Source organism: Myxocyprinus asiaticus, chromosome 7, assembly GCF_019703515.2.
Source record: "Myxocyprinus asiaticus isolate MX2 ecotype Aquarium Trade chromosome 7, UBuf_Myxa_2, whole genome shotgun sequence".
Classification (NCBI taxonomy): domain Eukaryota; kingdom Metazoa; phylum Chordata; class Actinopteri; order Cypriniformes; family Catostomidae; genus Myxocyprinus; species Myxocyprinus asiaticus.
Window position 1 is genome coordinate 55,502,272 of NC_059350.1, and position 22,163 is coordinate 55,524,434.

General features: G+C 40.4%; 2 protein-coding genes across 2 annotated transcripts in view; one reads left to right on the forward strand and one right to left on the reverse strand.

Moving 5' to 3' along the window:
• LOC127443464 (uncharacterized) overlaps positions 1-22,163 on the reverse strand; it is a 231,435-nt gene that overhangs the window by 72,076 nt on the left and 137,196 nt on the right. The gene's annotated exons all lie outside the window — the stretch shown is intronic.
• Positions 22,070-22,163, forward strand: part of gpa33a (glycoprotein A33 (transmembrane), paralog a) — a 19,172-nt gene continuing 19,078 nt past the window's right edge. The window contains exon 1 of the mRNA XM_051702082.1: positions 22,070-22,163. This exon is cut by the window's right edge and continues 81 nt beyond it. The gene's annotated coding sequence lies outside the window, so the exon portion shown is untranslated.

The following is a 22,163-nucleotide window of genomic DNA, read 5'->3' on the forward strand; positions in this document are numbered from 1 at the left end:
TTTTACAAGTACAGACATGTTTGCGTTCATCAGCTTCAGAGTAAAATCCACAAACCTCAGAAATACTCACATCTGAAAAATAAACATGCGTTTATAAGAATGACTCATGATTGTATTTGGCCTTGAAAACATTCTTATTATCTTCTAAAATCTTTCATCATTATCTAGTCTTTTTTTTAAATAAATGTTTTCATCGTTACTTCATTTTCAGCTAATGTAGACGACATCAAATTAAGAGTGCTATGGGTCAATTATAGGTTATGTTCTACAGGACATGTATTTTAGATTAGAACAAAAACAATGCACAATTAAAAGACCTAATTAACTGAAATAATAAGAACAGCATTTACTTCAGTCATATTTGCAATCTTTACGTTCTGTACGGATCCCAAACATGAGACATTTGCTGTATGCAATAATATAATTAATATAATTACTTTGTATAAACCAGTTGAAATATGTGTGCAGTAGCACTACTACTTTTTAAATCTCACATGTTAAATACATGAAGCTGAATGAATCACATAAGGGTCATGATGTCAATAATCATTCTGACCTGATTCATCACAACAGTGGCATCTGCTGTTCTAAATCACACATTATATTGTTTATTATGTGATGAGAACACTGTAATCCTGTGAGAATAATGAGACTAACACACTGCGCATTTTGTGAATTTTACTTACATTGATTTATCATGCTGAAGTCACGATTAATTCTTTATTTCTCAGTTAATCTGTTCTTTTCATTTCTCTCCTCTCACAAACACATTTTCACTCTCACTGTGGAGGTAAACAGTGTTTTATAGTGATTGTGTGTTCTTGTATTCGGCTGTGGGCGATACTGACTCAACGTGACACAAGCGGCTGCACAAACTGCCAGCGCATCACGCCGTGACCTTTAGCAGTTTATCAAAAGCCAGAGAGCAAATGAACGGCGCATGGCCTGCAGCTGCATCACATGACATCTCTGGAGCACTGCAGTTCCCTTCAAAGATCAGCTCTGACCATCATCATGAGCTCATTTACTCAAACTGATGAGGAGACCGATATTAAACTAAACATGTATGAGACGCTGAAGAAACAAACAATAATACAGTATGTTGAGTTTGATTGGTCAGACACAAAAGGAGTTTTACCATATAATGAAAGTGAATGGGGACTGAAGCTGTCATTCTACCAAACATGATGGTAATAATAATATATATCCTTGTGCGACCCAGCGTGCACATGCGTGTACATTGTATTTTGACTTTATAGTGATTTATTAACAAAGTTCAGGAGGACCAATTCATTTAATCCAACCAATCACACAGCCAGATTAAGAGTATATAAACAGCTGCTTACCTCTACGTAGCATTGAGAGTTTCTGGAATTCGGCCCCGCCCATTGCCCACAAACAGACCCATGCAAGTGACTCGGATCATCGGATTGCAACTCCACAGCAAAGCATTCACCTTCATCAGAACAGCTCTTCCATCTAAATCATCTCGTCTCAACAGAAGCTTCCACAGCAGCTCATTTGTTTCACAGCATCGACTGCTACCACTTTAAGTGCTACTTTTACTCTGTCTTTCCTCCTAATCTCTATTTGCCAGAGCAGATCATTGCGTGAAGCTGCTTCCGCAAACTGGCTGCTTTAGCGCCATATATATGTCAAACAGATTTCTATGACTGCTCATATGTTCTCTTATCTAAATTTCCCACCCGGAGCGGTTCTTCGTGTAAGCCTGCCTCTGTGAATGTGTGCTGCTCTGGCTCATGCCTCTCAAGTTCTATAACAGCTTCATTTGAACATGAGGGAAACAAAAGATGAACAATTTAATTAAATCATCATTCCAATGCTCCCCAGCATTTCAATCTGGTTCTCCCGCACAGGTGATTCCTGTCAGCTTCATTCAGACTGTGCTTCGAATGGGAGACTGCTTCTATGGAAAGAGAGAGCTCAAGGCATTCAAACGGGTAAGCCCAGCAAGCATTCGAACGGGAAAAAATGAGAACGAGAGTTGGATCACACTGCGTTCGAAAGGGAGGGCTCACACTGTAATTCGAACAGGAGACTGTTCTATGGAGAGAGAGCGAGCTCAAGACATTCGAACGGGTAAGCCCAGCAAGCAGCCAAACGGGGAGAATGAGAATGAGAGTTGGCTCACGCTGCATTTGAAAAGAGGACTCACGCTGCGATTTGAACGGGAGACTGTTCTATAGAGATAGAGAGCTCACAGCATTCGAACGGGTAAGCCCAGCAAGCAATCGAACGGGGAAAGTGAGCACTAGTTGGTCATGCTGCATTCGAAAGGGAGGGCTCACACTGCGATTCCAATGGGAGACTGCTCTATAGAGAGAAAGAGCTCACGGCCTTCAAACGGGTAAGCCCAGCAAGCAGTCGAATGGGGAGAATGAGAACGAGAGTTGGCTCGCGCTGTGTTCAAAAGGGAAGACTCACACTGCGATTCGAATGGGAGGCTGTACTATTGAGAGAGAGAGTTCACTGCATTCGAATGGGTAAGCCCAGCAATCAATCGAACAGGGAATGTGAGCACTGGTTGGTTGTGCTGTGTTCAAAAGGGTGGGCTCACACTGCGATTCAAATGGGAGACTGCTCTATAAAGAGAGAGAGCTAACGGCATTCGAACGGGTTAGCCCAGCAAGCAATTGAATGGGGAAGGTGAGATTGAGAGTAGGCTCACACTGCGTTCAAAAGGGAGGGCTCACACTGCGATTCGAATGGGAGACTGATCTATAAAGAGAGAGAGCTCATGGCATTCGAACGGGTAAGCCCAGCAAGCAATTGAACGGGGCTTGTTTGCAGAGGTAGCCTCACTCAATAGACTACCCATAGATAGGGAAATATGGTTGTAGCAGGGCGGAGGGCGGGGCCAGGTCGTGATTCCACACACCCGGCCCCTAATAAGGCTGATTAAGCCCGAGAGGGATAAGGCCGACCGGAGATGGCAATGTGTCAGAGGGAGAGTTATGGACAGCTGTCCGACACCTGTGTGTGTGTTTGTCTTTTTGGTTCAGTTTATAATTAAACTATTATTTATATTTACTTTGAGAAGAGGAGGTGGTGACCGCTATCTCCTGTAATGTTAGTTGCAGCTGCTGAGAAGCGAAGACAAAAGGCTTTGGCGGAAGCATGGTAAAATGCTGCTGTGGCTGTAGAGTAAGTGGGTCTCCTGCTGGAGCGGAGTTTAAACTACTGCTGTGGCAGTAGAGTAAAGTGGGCCTCCTACAGGTGCAGCATTAAGGCAGTGCTGTGGCAGTGGAGTAGAGGAGATGGAATAGTAAAAGGGGGGGGTGCTCCTGTGGAAGCGGAGTCTAAACTACTGCTGCGGCAGTGGACTGAGTATTTGGGGGCATAGTGAAGGAGCTCCTGTGGGAGCGCTGCTGTGTTTCCATTGCTGTAGATGCACTTTTATGAAAGTATGGAACTTAGACATTGAAAGCGCCTGTGGAGAAAATATTAACAACCATGTACACACATTTGGTATGGGCGGGGCACTGTTGCTGTAGTATCAAGTAGGGCACAAAAGACTTCATTAGATTTATTAACACCTGTAAGGGAAGCAAAGGTTATTTTGTACTTACCTGTAATGGTTAGTTAGGAATACATAAATGTATCACATTTATATACGTCTGTAAGGGAAGCTAAAAGTTAGTTATGGAAAATGTGTCAATTATGTTTATATGCAGCTTTGAGGGAAGCAAAAAATTTAGTTAAGAATACACCTTTATTACATTTGTCATGGCGGGGCACTGTTGCTGCAGTATCGAGTAGGGCACAAAAGACTTCATTAGATTAATCAACACCTGTAAGGGAAACAAAGGTTAGTTTGTACTTACCTGTAGGGGGAGCAAATGGTTAGTTAGGAATATGTAAATTTATTACCTTTACCTACGTCTGTAAGGGAAGCAAAATTTAGTTATGGAAAACGTGTCAATTACATTTATATGCAGCTTTGAAGGAAGCGAAAGGTTAGTTAAGAACACAACTTTATTACATTTGTCATGGCAGGGCACTGCTGCGGCAGTATCAAAATGCGAAAGGGGTGATGCCATGGCATAATCGAGAGTATGCGGGCAATGCTGCAGCAGTATCGAGCGTGGGTGGGTGCTGCAGCACATTATCTGGTGGGGCACTGTGGCTGCAGTATCAAATAGGGCACAAATGGTTTATCACAAATTTGGCCACAGGTTCTCCTTTTTGAATCGCAGCGTGGGCCCTCCCATTAAAATGCTATGCGGGCTTACCCATCGAATTTCAGTGTGGGCTCTCCCGTTCGAATGCAGTGTGAGCCTCAGCACATTGGTCGCAGGCTCTCCTGTTCGAATCACAGTGTGGGCCCTCCCGTTTAACCATAATGCAGGCTCACCTGTTCGGATGCAGTGTGAGATTTCACGTCATTCATTCCATGGGCTCTCCCGTCCGAAATGCAGTATGAGCTCTCCTGTTCGAGTGCAGTGGTGATGCAGTAATCTTAAGAGCCTTTTAACTTTTCCCGTTAACCTTGGCATTGGCATTTCCTTTGCTCATGGTCGAAATGAGCCACGCAAGAGCCCATACTGCATTCGAATGGCGGGTGGCGCAGAGTAAAGAACCTTGCCGAATTGTGGATTGTGATGGATATATATTTATGAGCTATGCCCCTAGACTTTTAATAAGAGGAAACAGAAGAGGAAACAGGAAACATGATTGCGGTGTTGTGGGAGATTTAGTGGACAACACATTTGCGCTGCTTTGCGGGGTGGTGGGAGTTTGTTGCATGGTCCGAAGAACACAGCAGTTGCGGCACCTGTACAGCACGTTTGCGCTGTTTTGTGGTGTCGTGGGAGTTTGTTGCATGACCCAAAAGATGCCACAGTTGTGGCACGTGGAGAGCATATTTGTGCTGGTTAGGGATGTTTTGAGCCAAAAGCAGAAGCACCACAGTTGTGCTTTCTTAACTAAATGGTTGCCATCTTTGGGTCCTCGGTAGGTAATGGTGAAGTCTTGGAAAGACACCTAGACAGAGAAAGTGAGAGGTAAACCTGCGTACAATCCAGTGACAGGAATTTAAATGGGCTCTAGCAGAGACCTGCTGGAAGTAATATTGATGAAACACCTGTGGAAGGCGCAATTTCAGGCGTTGCTGTAGAAAAGACAAAATAATCATATTTAGGTGAAACTTATACTAGGAAGACATTTCACGACCCTGTGAAATAAGAAATAATCTGTGAAAAGTTAGCTCCATGGCCACTGGATAGTGGGCTGCACTTGCGCCGGTAGAGGGAAAACCTTTTTTCTTTTTCTTTTTTTTCTTTTTTATATTAAATAAATATTAGTAACATTTAGAAACACTGTGCTAGGGAATACAGTACATCTTAATAAACAATGTGAAAAACAGCATAAAATGATCTGAGAAATAAGAGCTTTGGCTCTGTACTGCATACAAATATGCATGGACTTGCAATCATCATTGAAGGATTCACTTCGATTCAAGTTTAAATCTTTCTCCCATAATCTCTTGATAGAAGTTAAAGCTCCAACCGCTAGACTCTGAATTAGCAGGGAGTAATACACTGATGCCTCATGACCTTTTCCAAAAGCAGTAATCACCACTCCCAGAGTATCTGCCACTTTAGGGGGGTGTATGCTACTCCCAAAAATAATACAGAGCAGATGGCGCAGCTGTAAATACTTGAAGAACTGAGATCTGGGAATCCCAAAATGCTGAACCAAATTTTCAAAGGATCTCAACACTCCACTCTCATATAGGAAAACCGAGTGTATTAACATCCCTCACAATCCGCTCTGACCAGTAGAAAGGGGACTTATTAATACATAATTTAGGGTTCAGCCATATGCTCTAGGCAACATTTAAATAAATGTCAGAATTAAACACTCTGGACACTTTTGTCCATACCGAGTGCAAATGCGAGATAATGGGATGTAACTTAACTTCTCCGATTAGTTTGATTGAAAGGCTTTGCAATAACAAAATAGGGGCAAGAACTTCCTGTTCAATACAAAACCAGGGAGGGGCTCTCTCAGGTGGAAGCGACCAATGAGCCAAATGTCTGAGACTGAACGCATAGTAATAAAACAAAATCTTGGGTAGGCCTAGCCCACCTTTGTCAATCGGCTTATGTGACTTATTAAAATGCAATCTGGGACGTTTATGCTATCAAATTGCTTGAAATAAGAGAGGGGGACATCTACAGGGAGAGATTGTAACAGGTAGTTACATTTTGGAATACAATTCATTTTAATAACATTAACCTTCCCAATCATAAATAAATGTAATGAAGCCCACCTGCCCACATCACTCGAAAAACGTTTTATTAAAGGGTCAAAATTAACTCCGACTAAATCACACAAATTTTCTGGGAATAAAATACCCAAATACTTAATGCCCTGTTTGGGCCACTGGAAGGCACCTGGCTGAAAAGCCATTACCGGGCAGTACGCTGTCAGAGACAAAGTTCAGATTTAGACCAATTAACTCTTTATCTTGAGAACTTAGAAAAAGAATTCATAATTCTGTGGAGGCAAAGGCATAGATCTAGTAGGGTTGGGGACGAATAATAAAATATCATCTGCGTAAAGCAAAAGCTTATGCACCACACCTCCTGCCACCACCCCTGGAAAATCATCATCCTTTCTTATCGCAGCTGCTAATGGTTCCAGGGCAAGACAGAACAATAATGGGGAAAGTAGGCAACCCTGCCATGTGCCCCTATCCAAAGTAAAATAATCTGAAATTAATACATTCGTCTGTACCACCGCTACCGGGTGTCTATAAAGTAACTTAATCCAACCAATAAAAGTATTCCCAAACCTGTACATTTTCAAAATCTTAAAAAGATAATCCCATTCTACCATATCAAACGCCTTTTCGGCATCAAGTGAGATGGCAGTGACTGGAGTCTGATCATTGACCCGAACAAACCCCACCTGATCTATATGTATAAGAGATGTCATAACTTAATCGGTTAGCCAGAATTTTTGACAATATTTTAACGTCCAGCTGGATCAAGGAAATTGGATGGTAACTCTTACACTTGCTTGGATCTTTGTCCTTTTTAAGAATCTGATCTATCTTTTAAGAAAGACTGATCCGGGTTTGTGTCATGGTTGGTGGAAGCTTTCCATTCTTTAATGATTCCGTATAAACTTCTAACAAAAGTGGAGCCAGTTCTGTAGCATAAAATTAAAAAATATTCAGCGGCAAAGCCATCTGGCTCCAGAGTCTTGCCTGTAGGCAAGGTCTTAATTACCTTGCCAAGCTCCTCAAAGGTTATCTCAGAATCAAGAGAATATTTTTGCTCAGTCGTCAGTTTAGGGAGTTCTAATAGTTCTACAAAGTTTCCAATATCTTCATCAGTAGATGAAGACGTGGAACTATAGAGATCAAGATAGAATTCTTTAAAAGCATTATTAATATCAATGGCCGAGGTAAATATTTCACCACCAGCAGATTTCACTTAGGGAATGGTGGAAAAAGACTCTCTCTACTTTATATATCTAGCCAAAATGTTCCCTGCTTTGTCCCCAACTCAAAGTATGACTGTCTTGCCTGAATAGCCAAAACTCCACCTTCCACGACAAAATAGTATTATATCTGTATTTCAATCGGGTCAATTCTCTGAGGCCATCAGACAACATTCGGCCCTTCAGCTCTGCCTCGGCACTTTTAATATTCCCTTCTAATTTCACGAGTTCTTGTGCTTTGGATTTATTGATGTATAAGGCATACTGTATGATCCGGCCCCTAAGAACTGCCTTAAGTGCCTCCCAAGCCATGCCCACAGAGGATACTGAGGACCAGTTGGTCTCCATATAAACATTGATTTCAGCCTTTAACATTTGTTGGAATTCAGGATTTTGCAAAAGGGATATATTAAAGCGCCAACTATATGATTTCCTCTTCTCCATATGTGGCAACACCTCTAAACTCACCAGGGTGTGATCTGAGACTAAAATGTTTCCAATTGAGCAATCAACAACAGATGAAATGAGGGACTTAGATATAAAAGAAAATCTATTCTAGAATAAATTTTATGGACTGATGAAAAAAATGTATAGTCCCTACCAGATGGGTTCAAAAGTCTCCAAATATCTGTAAGACCAAGATTTTTACACATCCTATGAAGTGTCAGTGTTGCTCATGGGGACTTACACACTTTTGCTTCACTATGATCAAGGACTGAGTCCATCAAAAGATTAAAGTCTCCTTCCAATAGTATATCATGAGGGGTGCCAGCGGCTTGCAACATCCCTTCAAGATCTATAAAAAAGCCCTGATCAGTGGTGGTGGTGTAGTGGGCTAAAGCACATAACTGGTAATCAGAAGGTTGCCGGTTTGATCCCCACAGCCACCACCATTGTGTCCTTGAGCAAGGCACTTAAATCCAGGTTGCTCTGGGGGGATTGTCCCTGTAATAAGTGTACTGTAAGTCGCTTTGGATAAAAGCATCTGTTAAATGTAAATGTAAAGCAATGTTAGGTGTGTAAATATTAGCCAAAATAAGACTTTGCCCCTGAATTTCTGTTAAAACAATAATGACTCTTCCTAATTTATCTTTAATCTGTTTGAGACATTTGAATTGTAGATGTTTATTTATTAATGTAATGACTCCCCTGCTCTTACTTGAGCCAGCACTAAAGAAAACATGTCCACCCCATATCTTCCCAAATTTTTCAGCTTCCTGCAGGGGAAAGATTCATTTCTTGAAGAAACACTATAATATATTTCTTACGCTTAAGAAGAGAAATAATGTGAATGGGTGCCCCAACCCATTCCACGTGGAGAGAGACAATCCACTCATATTAACATTTGGCTTTTTGACATATGAGAAAAAATATATTGTGTGTCAAAAACAAAATTATAAAGACCACATTCCAACATTAGTGCAACAATCAAACCCCGAACTTCCCCCAGAACCAAACAAACAGAAAAAAGAGAAAATGTGCGCATTAGCCCCACGCATGACAGCGGCAACTGGTGTCCATCCCTCTAAACTCAAACAGTCCATTTATGCCTACGAGAGCCCCCGTGACAACTTTGCCATCACATTGCTCAAGTCCGGTGAAACTCCAGCCAGTAGGAGGCATAAGCACACAGAGCATGCAGATTCATCCACAAACTGTCCTGAAGGAGTGTTACTCCACAAAACACTGGGCCTGTCTCCCTCAGCAGAGCGCCAAGTTGGAACCCTGTGAGCTCGCTCGATTTCCAGGTTATGGCCTTTTATGTCAAGCAGATTCAGAAAGAGCCTGTCCAAGAATTTCACCATATCCTGACCCTCTTCAGCCTCAGGAATTCCGACGATTCGGATGTTATTTTGCTGGCTACAGTTCTCCATGTCCTCCAACTTCTCCCAGACATGCTCCAAATCCACCTTGGTCGCTAGCGGATTAGCAGATAATTCCCTCTCCGATGACTCTAGATAATCGATATCCCCCACTCTTGTAACCACCTCAGAGAATTTCGTCTTCATGGCAGTGATCAATCGACGTATTACAGCAAGATCCTCCAAGTCTGCTACGACCTTCGTCAGCATCACCGACATGTTCAACATTTCTCGCCGAATTTCCCTAATTTCTCTGACCAAATCCCTGGCTTGGGGCCTTCTTGGGGGTGTCAGCTTGAGCACGTAAGTGTCTTTTAATGTCTCCAGAGCCCGATGATTTTGAATTATTTGACATATTGTCCTCCTAGAACAGTTATGGAACAGAATATATCGAATCTCACTGGTTTATGTAATTAATAGTGTTAAAAACTAGCAAAGTGCGCAGAGCTCGTCGTTCACACGTATGAACCTCGCATGGCGTCACGTGACTCCCTAGCTTAGTATTATTTAAAATTTCACAGCTTAGTGCTGCTGACATTAATTTTTAGGAAAACATTATTTATTTATTTTTTGCTTGTTTATTAAGTGCTACTAGTTAAAAATCAAAAAGGGAAATGGTAAATGCACACAGCAGTCACACTCAGGTCTCTGGAGGATATACAGTGTGGCCCAAAAAAAAAAAAGGGCCACTATGTTTGGTTGCCCAAATCTTAAAAATGCATTAAGGCATTTGCAAAAATTTTGGCACACTTCTACGACTGTATACAACACAAAGACATCACTTGCAACAACTTGCTACAAATAAATCAATAAGTAAATGGTTTGGCTAAGTGTTCAATGGCATCAAACTTAGGAGCTTCTCTTTCGCCATGTGGCCTCGCTTTGTTTTTGGCCACGATTTATTTATTTATTTATTTGTAGCAAGCTGTTGCTCACAATGACGTCACAGTGACATAATTTTGTTGTTTGCCAAAAAGTCACAGAAGTGAAAAATTGTGCAAACACCTTTATGCATTTTTAAGATATGAGCAATCAAACATGGTGGCCCCCTTTTTTTGTTCTGCCCTTTAGATAATTTGTTATCTTACATTTCATTATATTCTAATATTCATAAAAAAATTAATTTATTTTTTACATTTATTAAATTTGCATTTTAGAGCACTCCAACAAAGTTAGTCAGTATTATTTTTTATCAGTAAGTAGATTTACATGTTGCTAGCAAAAACATTTATGAGAATACATGCCAACTTTTGAATGGTTGTCAATAAAGAAAGATGCTTTTGGCAGTAGAATGGTGAAGTTACATTCTCTACCAGCAGGAACTAACTGGACAACACTAACCAGCAAAACCTTGACCCTTTGGGTTAAACAACAACACGATTCATTAATTTAATTTTCATGAGCTAAACATAATTAAATTCACTGCCAGTGCCGTACAGCATCAATGTTTCTGTGCAAGTTGCGAATTTAATTTATGTGAAAAATCTGAATATCACAAAAACAATTTACAAATAAGGCAGCATTTCAATCCCATGTGCTCAAGTGAACAAAATCTTCACTTCTGGGGAAATGGAGCGCTGCTCAGCCGTGACGTCAATTTGTAGACGAGTCTAATTCACCATGAGTTCCCTCCGAATTTTTCTATTTGTTTTTATAATGGGTTTTTCAGTTTATTAGTGAAATAAGGTCTGTGGTAAACATTACCTTAAAATACTTGGACATTTTGGTCTACAATATAAATTACACACAGTCAGACCTCAAACGGGAATTTTGAAGCTGCCATGTTTTAAAAAAAAAGTATGTTGTGAACAAGTTGCTAGATAAGAACTACAAATACCACAAGCATGTGAGTGAACGTGCCTGACGAAACAGAAAACTGTTCTTATCTAGAGTTGCTCTTATCTAGCAACTTGTTAGCCCACTTTAATATGTCTAAATGTATGGTGCAGTCACACTGAAACAGTCTGTGTATCTCTTTCTCTTCCTGCTCTTCTGGAAGTCATCATATCCATTGGTAGTTTGACTTCCAGAAGACTGTAAACAGTGTGACGATTTCTAAACATTCATCTGTTTGTTTGAGTGTCCTGACATGTCTACTGCAACAAAAAGACAACAATTACAATTTACGATCAATAATAATTCACTTCACACTAGCAATGATGGCACTGTGGTGGCGTTCACATGCGCTCACTCATAAACATGATCGTTCTCACGTGACAGCAGTGTTTGTTTGAGTTGATCAGATGTTTGATGTGACAGAGATAACATGTTTGTGTCCATGATATGCTGATGATTCATGTCATGTTTGGATCAGTAAGTTTGGATGAAATGATTCAATGTTTTGCTTAATATTCATGAATTAATCACTGCAGGGTTCAAACATTTTACTGTTTGGTTACCAGCTCAGATCTTTTACCATTAGGCCACACCAGCATCTGACAAACACCAACAAGAATTTCAACATTCACAATAGAGCAAACATTTTAATTAAAAAAGTGATTTGGTTCCTCGCTGTGACGGTGAATTTCAAGTTAAAGTAATGTTTGAATAACCGTTCCGGAACTTCATACATTTCTGCTGCATTTGATACAGGTGTGACAAGGACTAAGAAAAATTGTGAAAGTAAAAAGATTGAATAAATGAAGAATAGACATTCTGTTCCTGCTCTTCACAATCATTCCAGAGCTTCAACAGAATCCACACGCCCTTTAATGAAGTAAATGTACTGCACAGAGGTCCGTGGCAGGAAGTAGCCACATTAATCACTTCATCAGCATGTGACACGGACACACATGACAGACACAGAGCGCCACTCAAGGATATGCTCATTATAGGCTCCATTATCACCAATCAACTCCAATCAAAAACCTCCATCAGCCAATTCAAATCCAGCATCAGCCAATCAGCAGTGCGTGCTCAACACTGAGAGCGTGTCATTTACAACAATCTCGAGACAAGTATAAGAATGATGTTTATAGACATTATACAGGATTATAATGAGACATACAGCAGTAACATTAACTCATAACTAATCATGAATAATGTGCAGATCCTCTATGTCACAGACAGCAGGACAAAACAAGGACAAACGCAAATAATAAATGCAACTATATAATTAGGACAGCAAAACAAATAGACTTCCCTCATATCTGATGTTGCTGATGTTGAAGGTCGTGGGTCCAGTCAAACCAGAGACTATTTAGCAGAGACAGGCCACTTCTATTTAAAAGAATGGGAGAAATTGGAATGCCCAACCAAGAAGCTCTAGTGCCCAAAGGTCAACAGATGCAGAAAGGAAGTCCCACCTTACAGGTAACTTGTACTGAACCCGGAATATTCCTTATTCCTTATATAAATTATATATATTATTCTTGTTGCACTCTAATCTCTCTTGGATAGTATTTTTCTGATGCAATGGAAACTTTGTAATGCAGCACTTTTCGTACTACTCTTTCCATAAGATTAATCGCTTATGTTGTATTATTCCTCTTTTGTAAGTCACTTTGGATAAAAGTGTCTACCAAATGAATAAATGTAAAGGTAAAATATTTACCTGCAGTACAGAGTCATTCACGCACTGCACACGATGAACTCGATAACTGTGTTGACAGTATTACATGGTAAATTTTCACCTGCATTTGGTGGGTTGATGCTGGCATGTGTACATTTCAGACCCAGAACATATGAAAGATTCTGATTACGTCATGCATCACTACAATCATCCCACAGAATCAATATACTGATCACATACTAACAATCAGAGATACAAGATTTCAGCCTTTCAGGACATGTGCCCCCCAACTCACCCCAAAATACATTGAAAAAGAAATGCGTGCCTTCTTGACATACTATTTAAATAACATAATTTAAATTATGAACGATATTGAGCTTCTCTTACCATATTCGGTGTGACAGTTGAGTCTGTTTCTGAGAGCACATAATGTCAGTCTGTGGTTCAGTACTGACACAGTCTGCCATAAATCAGCTATCAATAAACATGTTTTTGATGTATGGAAAACGTGTTTTCTCACAATGGTTTGGTCACTGATAGGTTATGGTTTGTCAACCCTGAATCTACAGTGGAAAAAGTCAAGCTAACATATCCCTGTTTAAATGGTTTACAACGAGCGCCAATGCCTGTGAATCTGTATTTTAGCTTCTGTTCATCATACTTCCGATGTTTTGTTTAATGTCGCTTTCCTTAAAGCACTACTTTTGTTCGTGAATGAGTCTGTTTTTTTAACAAACCTTCTAAGTGAATGAATCGTTCTCATTCACTTCCATTGTTTCGGTCATAAATTGCTGTTTTTAATAAATCAGGTGAATCAAGGTCTCAGTGACTCACTTATAACACACGCAAGACAGACGCTCATTTGTCACCACCCACTGGCGTATACATGAAATCTTAACTAATCTCTTTGGTGAATGTATTCGTAAAACTCAAGTCAGAGAAATGAATCAAACATGGTAATCTTGACGCTCCCCAGGTGCTGGGCGCATCCCACAGGCTGAAAACCCTTGATCTACATATCAACCTTACCAATTGGTCCACTCTGTACAACCATAAGCAGAAGTAATAAACAATCAAATAATAATCACATAATAATCACATAATCATACTCATCTATTCATCAGGTACACAGGAAGCTGTCAAAATCTGCTGTGTATTATTGCCTGCTGTATCTCCACCAGTGCCTTCAGTCTAGCTGTTGGTTCATCAGCCAGGACCCACCCATCATAGATGTTCCACATTATTAATCACAGAACATCTTCTGATGGTGGGGCAGCAGTCAGGGACATCTCCCTGCTACCCCCCACAGCTGGACACTGGATCCTTTCCATTTCCTCTAATTCATGCCTTCCCATCAAGACAGTTCTTTTTTACAAGTCAGAACATGCAGACAAGGTTCTATGACACCCCCACAAAAAATTCTATCATATGTCCCAAGGCCTATGCCATGGCATCATCTGCTGCACATCCGTACTATACCATGCCCATTGTGCAGCATATGGCCCTACTGGCACCATTAACGCATGCTCAGTGTCCCCGGTTCCATATGGCATACTACTTTACCACACAACCCTATGCACCAACCTCTTCAATAACCCAAGCTAACATACTAGATAGACACAAGCCCTTGTATTCCTTTCCCTGATGTAATTGCACCACATATGATCTCAAACCAAGTCAAGTCATTTTTATTTGTATAGCGCTTTTCACAGCACACATCATTTCAAAGCAGCTTTACAGAAAATCATGTATTAACAGAAAACGAAAACTGTAATATCTATAAAGTCTTAGAGTCATCATTGTGTAGTTTGATTAAATATGATTGTAAATGGTGTATAAAAATAAATAATTAAATCATTAAATCATAATTGTATTTAGAACCCCAGTGAGCAAGCCGAAGGCGACTGTGGCAAGGAACACAAAACTCCATAAGATGTTGGTTATTTTTTGAGTTTTTTTGTCCAATAATTAGTGCCTTTGTTTTGTCGGAATTGAGTAGAAGGAAATTTCTGGCCATCCAATCATTGATTTCATTGATACACTCTGCTAATTTGGAGAACTTCGAATTTTGTCGGGTTTCGAAGAAATATAAAGTTGGGTATTGTCGGCATAACAGTGGAAACTTATTCCATGTTTCCTGATAATATCTCCATGGGGACGCATATATAAGGAGAAAAGCAGAGACCCTAAAACTGATCCCTGTGGCACTCCATACTTAACTTTTGTTTGATTTGACAATTCCTCGTTTACACAGACAAAGTGGTAGCGATCTGCTAAATAGGACCTAAACCATGCTAATGCAAGTCCACAAATGCCAACATAATTCTCCAGCCTATTCAAGAGTATATCGTGATCTAAGGCAGCACTAAGATCTAAAAGCATTAGAAGAGAAATGCAGTCGCGATCAGATGATAAGATCAAGTCATTTGTATTTTTGATAAGTGCAGTCTCTGTACTGTGATGGGGCCTAAATCCTGGCTGAAATTGTTCATAAAAACTATTTATTTGTAGAAATGAGCATAGTTGGGAGGACACTATCTTTTCTAGTATTTTCGACATAAACAGGAGATTTGAAATCGGTCTATAATTAGACAATTTTCCAGGATCAAGCTGTGGCTTCTTAATAAGCTGTTTGATAACTGCCATTTTAAAGTTTCTTGGGACATGTCTTGGGACATGGGCATCTATATACTGTAGCAAGCACAAAAGACGACAGAGATTTTTTAATTGTATCTAACGGTGTCACATTAAGCATTATTAGACTTAAACTTATATCCTGTCCTCTGATTAACACCAAAAACTTCACTGTAAATTGCAGCAACCATTGACCTTCCAGGCGCGGCTCATGTTTACAACAATAACCTGGGGGAGAAGATTCATTTAAACTAATATATTCATTCGGTTTAAGCCAGGTTTCAGTCAAACAGAGCGCATCCAAACTATGATCTGTGATAATTTCATTTACAATTAGTGCTTTGGTTGAAAGAGATCTAATGTTTAGTATCCCTACCTTTATATGATGTTTATCTTCAATTTTTTTTATTTTCAAGTTTTAACTTAATCAAAAAAATTATTTAATGATTTAGGGAGGGGTTTGTGTTTGGTAGTTTGGGGAACAGACACAGTCTCTATATGATATCTAGTTGATACAGTCACTATGCGTTGTAGTTTATGTGACCTGTGTGATGTCTCAAGGCATCTAGCAGACGTTCGGATTAGCCAGTTTGTCTGCTTCCTGACCTGGGCCCCAGTTAGTCAAACACTATCCCTATTAAGACTATGAGCCAAATTTCCAGAGAGGAGAGCAGCACCTTCCCTGGAGGGATGGAGTCCATCTTTCTTTAGCAGGTTTAGCAAACCACACAAATGTTCCCTATCCCTACAGTCTCCCTACTGCTGTTCTCACGTTCTCAGGACTTTTTGTCCTTCGTATAGCCAGAAGCTTTCAGTGGAAATTTCAGTGGTTGGCCAAGGTCAACTTCCATTGGCAAACTTTTCCAAGTACCAGAATTGATCTGGCTTCCTTCCCCACATTGCCCCTCCCTTTTTGTCAGAATCTATGAACTGACTCTGAGGAGGATTGTGGTCTTGCACAGAACCTGATCTTGCTGCCACCTGTATCATCATTGCACCAAGGCGGTCTTGCAACCAGCCAACAGGTGCTGCAGATTCGCTCTTGGAGTCTCACAGAGGGGACAACTTGGAGGGCTTGGAAGGGTGTCACAGATAGATTTTATTAGAAAACTTAGCCTGGCCTGGGGTACTTTCAACAGGTCAGCCCATCCTAAAGCTCTGTCAGATGTACTCTCCCATATTGTCCAGCACCCTTGCTGCTGGCTGACTGCTCTAGTCATATACCCTTCTTCTTCCATCCTAGATACTTCTGTAATTACCATAACTTTTCTCTTCTTTCTGGAGTCTGCTATCCACAGTTTGGGATCCACCCGCCCCCCCCCCCCATGAAAGGGCTGATCTTCCTGATTGGGTTCTTCCAAAAATCACTTGATGTTTCAGCCATGAAATCACCTGATTTACAACCTCTTCCGACTTCCAAGCATGGCCTGTTCAGACCTGGGCTCGTCTTTTGATTTCCGTAGCTCTAAGACAAGCCTGATCTTCTCCTGCTTGTAGCCCAGGGTGATGGACTTTAGTGGCAGCTGTAAAAAGTTTCTTCCAAACAGTGCTACATCTGAAAGACAACGTGGCAAGCACAGCCACTTCCTAATTTAACTGTTGGCTTTGGTATCCATCATTAGCGGCCACATCAGGTGGTGGCACATTGTAAATTGATAACACCAGATCTTGAATTTGCCAGGGAGATGACAATGATCTATCTTATCCAGGTCTTCTTTCAGACACTTCAGGACAAATCTGATATCTTGTCGTTCCTTATTCCTTTACGAATAGAAAGGCTACACATTTTTGTTGGCTTATTCTTCATCCTGGCCCATGCCGATAGCTCTTCCAACCTTTTCAAGTGTCAGTTTGTACATACAACAGTCGGAGGATGCTTGCAATGTCATCCATATAGCTGCACAGAGCTGGCAATCTCACCCCAGACTGTGCACGGATTCCTCTGACCGTCTGTCTTTTAACAATTAGGATGAATCAAATGCGGCTGTAAACAGGATGGTAGAACATCCCATCGCTATTCCTTTTTCCAGTTGCTGCCAACCAGTTGTGTACTCCTATGTTGTGTGACATATATTCAGGCTCCCATAGTAACTGCCTACCAAGCTCTTAATACACTAATAGTACATGGAAAAAACTCCAGTGCATTTCTGGTGAGCTGGTGTGGTACCAATCCATTGGCATTTGCCAGATCAAACCATAATATGTGGGGGTCTTTCTTATCTCATTTGGTAGACTTGATCCATTCCCATATTATTGACACACCCAGGAAACCCTGGTATGCCTGCCTTCTGGTGGCTTTTGTCTACATATCCATTCTTCAGGAGGTAGTCAGACATCCTCCTTGCTACCACCGAAAAGAAAATCTCTCTGTGGCAAGGAGGAGGGCGTGATCAGCCTGATTAGGGCCCCCTAATCAGGCTAATCATGTCCTCCTCCTTGCCACACTCTCCCTCCACTTTCAGAAGTGCAATACTCCTAAACTGACTAATGTTTGTGGATTCCTGTTCCTTGGGTATAAAGATGGCCACTGCTTTTTGCCACTCCAAGGGTATGCACTGCTTCTTTCAGACAACTCTCAGAAGTATCCAGAACTGTTTAAGAACCACGGGGCACTTTTTGTACAGCCTAAATATTTTTTCTGAACATCTTTCACTCAAACACCATGTCGTCCTTCACATATTGCAAAGGTTTGAGAGTGGTGTTTGTGTTTCACTCTCCATTGACACAAAACACATTTTCATATACTCAAGAGGTATGTGCGTGTGTGTCTGTGTGTTTCAGAAGATGTTCAGTATAAGCTTCATAACTCAAGGCCACTGTTGGGCCTCATGTATTCAGACAGAAGACAAAGGCAGGCCTAACACAGTCGTAAAAACCTAACTCAAGCCCCCACATTCCAAGTCGTAAATTATACTGATAAAAATCGTGCCAAAATCAAACAAAGGGAGTCCAAAACAGACAACAAATCCCATGAAGTCTTGCTCACTAAAGGATCGAACTCTCAACTCCTATTGGATGAGGCACACAACAGAACACACCTCAAACCATGACATCATCAGGAGTTGAAATACCTCTGAAATGCTTCCGGGATTTGCTTCCAGCAACTTTGTTCACCAAGTATAGACGCAGCTCATCGCTGCTCTCAGGTGCAACCTCGTGGCACAAGGAAGTAACGTCCGACTTGAAACTGTGGCCATACAATCTCCATCTCGCTGGACGAGTTGAGGTTACTCTGTGTTCAACCGAACACTCTAACGGATCTGAAGGAGACCGCCGAGCAATCTGCATCTTCATCCGTTTGCCAACAGAAGTGAAGAGATTAAAGATTTCTCTTCCATCTTCAATCAAGTCGACATTTCTGAGTTCTCCGCCAGCCCGCCGAGAATCAACAGCTGTACCGCCCGCCGACAGAGCGAGGAAACGGCCTCCCGTCATCACCCGAGATTCAAGGAACCGGATCAGAGTTAAAGGACGGAGGAAAACACATTCTACCTGTGTCCTCATGCGATTCAAGTAAGAGGTTTACGTCTGGGCAGAGATAGAATATTATAGTGTATTATTCTTGTGTTTCAAGGTTTTTGCTTGTACAGTTTACGGACCGCCATGTCCGCTCATTATTAATACTCAGGGTATTAATTATCACGAATTTGTTTTGCTGTATTGTGGTCCAACCAAATTGGACTGTTGTGCAATTTCGCCATCGCGGGTGAGACAGGTAAACTGAGTTCATCCATTAAAGAGTCAAAGAACGCGGGACTTTTACGAGCCATCCACCGCGTCTCTGAGCGATGAACTAACAGCTGCTTTCTCTCCCACGATCACAAAATCGGCTTTAGGGCCGTCACTCCTCTCTCTCTCGTACTAACCACACACACACACACACACACACACACACACACACACACACACGCACGCGACCCCCCACAAACATTCTGGCACACATTTTTGGCTCCTAGATAGCTTAATGCTAAAGCCCAGCTTTGTCCCTAAGCTATCGTACAAGCGGATACACGCGGTAACTGGTAGACGCCATTGACTGGTTTCTCGCCGCCCCCATTCGCGGTCATATTGCCTGGCCGGAAGTCTCGCGTGACATACTCTCCATGAGAGTCACGTCCGCCATTTTGTGCGCGTCCCTCCTTACACACACACACACACACACACACACACACACTGTCACACACACACCTTATGTGTTATCGGATTATTTTGATTTCCATATCTAATCATATCACTGTTTAGTTTGTAGTTGTAAGTCGGAAGTTTATTGACTGCATTGTATTAATTATTAATTGATATTACTACATAAATAAACTTTGTTTATATTACAAAGAGAAGTGTTTTGGTTTGTTTTACATACACCTGTGCCATGCTGACGGGATGTCAGTGCTCGGATTCAAACCTTCATTCATTGTTTTTTCCCAAAAATCGATATTCTTCGGATGTCGATTTTCCTAAGAAAACAATCTAATATTGAGACTGTTTTACTATTCGGTTATTAGTCCCTGATCCCAGGGTGGTGCCCCGTCAATGTTAATCCTTATTAATATTCTATTGATTTTTGATAATTGATAATTATCTTTGATGATTGTTGAATTTGAATGATCAGTAAGCTAGTGTTAATTTTAATTAATGTTTCATCGATGTTAACAATTAACGACTATCTTTGATAATTGTTGATTTAAAGGATTAAAAAAGCTAACATTGATTCTCATCAATGTTCTATTGATTTTAATAATTAATAATTATCTTTGATAATTATTAATTATTGCTAATAACCAAACTTGCTCCTAAACGTAGCGCATTACATTTACTGGAGCCCCATATGAGGTTTTAATGAGTTAGATTCAATTAATTAATTTAAATATTAATTAATAACTAAAGAAATAATTATTAATTATTTCTTATAGTAACACTGATCTAAACAACCAGTAAAGCCCTACAGCACTGTGGAAAAAAGAATCAACATCCTGTGGCCCACAGTTGAGTTTTATTCCAGAGTTCCAATAAAGCGTTCAGGGTCATTACATCACACACAAACCACTCTGACAATAAACATTCTGTTTTATTTTTATTATTGGGCTTTTATTGCTGAGACTAAATTAATTAAATTGACAGTACAAACATGAACTAACTCCTAGTACACATAAACTACTTCAACATATTTTTGTCATTGTATGTGACCTGACTGAGAGCAAAACAATAACGCCACAATACAGTGCAAACAATAAGAACATTACAGAACAATGCAGTACAACAACTGTACTAATCGTGAGTGAATAACATACTGTATGTATATATATGAGATGTCATAAATTATGGTTATAAAGACATACTGCTATCTGTTCCAGCCTGTGCAAAGCCTATAGTAAGTAGTGAATCAATGTACAACAATTTGCACGATTTACTCATGGCACGATGCATGCTGGGACTTTACAATATTAACCAAAATTTCATGTATTAACCAAAACATATTTTGAAATGATGTGCATACTTTTTTCCATATCTACGTACCCTGTCACTTGGATGATGACAAGAACAGAAGGAAAAAAAGAGAGAGAAAAAAATGCAAAAATAAATTAAGAGGCATTTAATAATTCGCCAGACAGTTTGACAGTTTTGACACTTTTTTTTAGTCAAGTATTCTAAAGATCAGCTTTGTTAAAGCATAAAAATATAAACCTTGAGTATAGCTGATGAGAATTTGCATTTATGAATATAATATTTTGGCATTAATATTATCATGTTAACTATATATTCAGTGCGAGCATCACAGTGAGAAAAATCACGTATTACATTGCGTAATATTAAAGCAAAATTAAATCCATACTGTATGTGTAATATGTAAGTACATTTCTGTAATTTTAGATGTCAAAATGAATGAGCCACCAGAGAACGATACTGAGCTTATAATGAATTATGCAAATCAGCTCCTCAGTGCTGATTGGTCCAGTAATGCAAACAGGGTCACGATTGGTCAGTTTGTCACAGCCACTGACTTGAGCTAAGACCAATGATCATTTGTATTATACTGTAATTACGAAAATCACATATTTCTGGTTGCTGTTTTAATTAATATCAAGATCAACAAATCTTCATTAATTAATCAATCTTCTCAAGAGTGTGTACATGCACAGGAGTGCTTTCAGTGTGTGTATTTCTGTGGAAGTGTGTGTGTGTGTGTGTGTGTGTGTGTGTGTGTTGCCACTCCCTCCTGCTGCTCTTGTCAAACTAGTCCTTCTGGATTTGATGCAAATCAGAGTGTTTTTGTCTTCCTGTTTTTCTGTCTCTGAACCTTCAGTCACAAATTCATCATTAGTTCTCACTCAGTTAGATTAAAAGTGTGAGACAACAAGTCCACAAGTCATTTATTTTACTCAACAAAACAAAGAAGTAAAAGTCTTGCACTTATTTTGATGGAGGTTTTCTTATCATAAGTTACTGTTAAAAAAAACACACACACACACACACACACACACACACACACATCAGCATACACACACACACACACACACACACACACACACACTCGGGCACTGTGGTCTCTGTGTGGCTTTTCAAAACGAGAAACTGTGAGCAAAGAGAGAGCGGTAGGGCAAGATGAGACCTGATCTGGGCGGATCTGAGCCGTATGTTTCAGCAAACACCTTGAGCGTTTCACCTGAACCACTCCACATTCTACA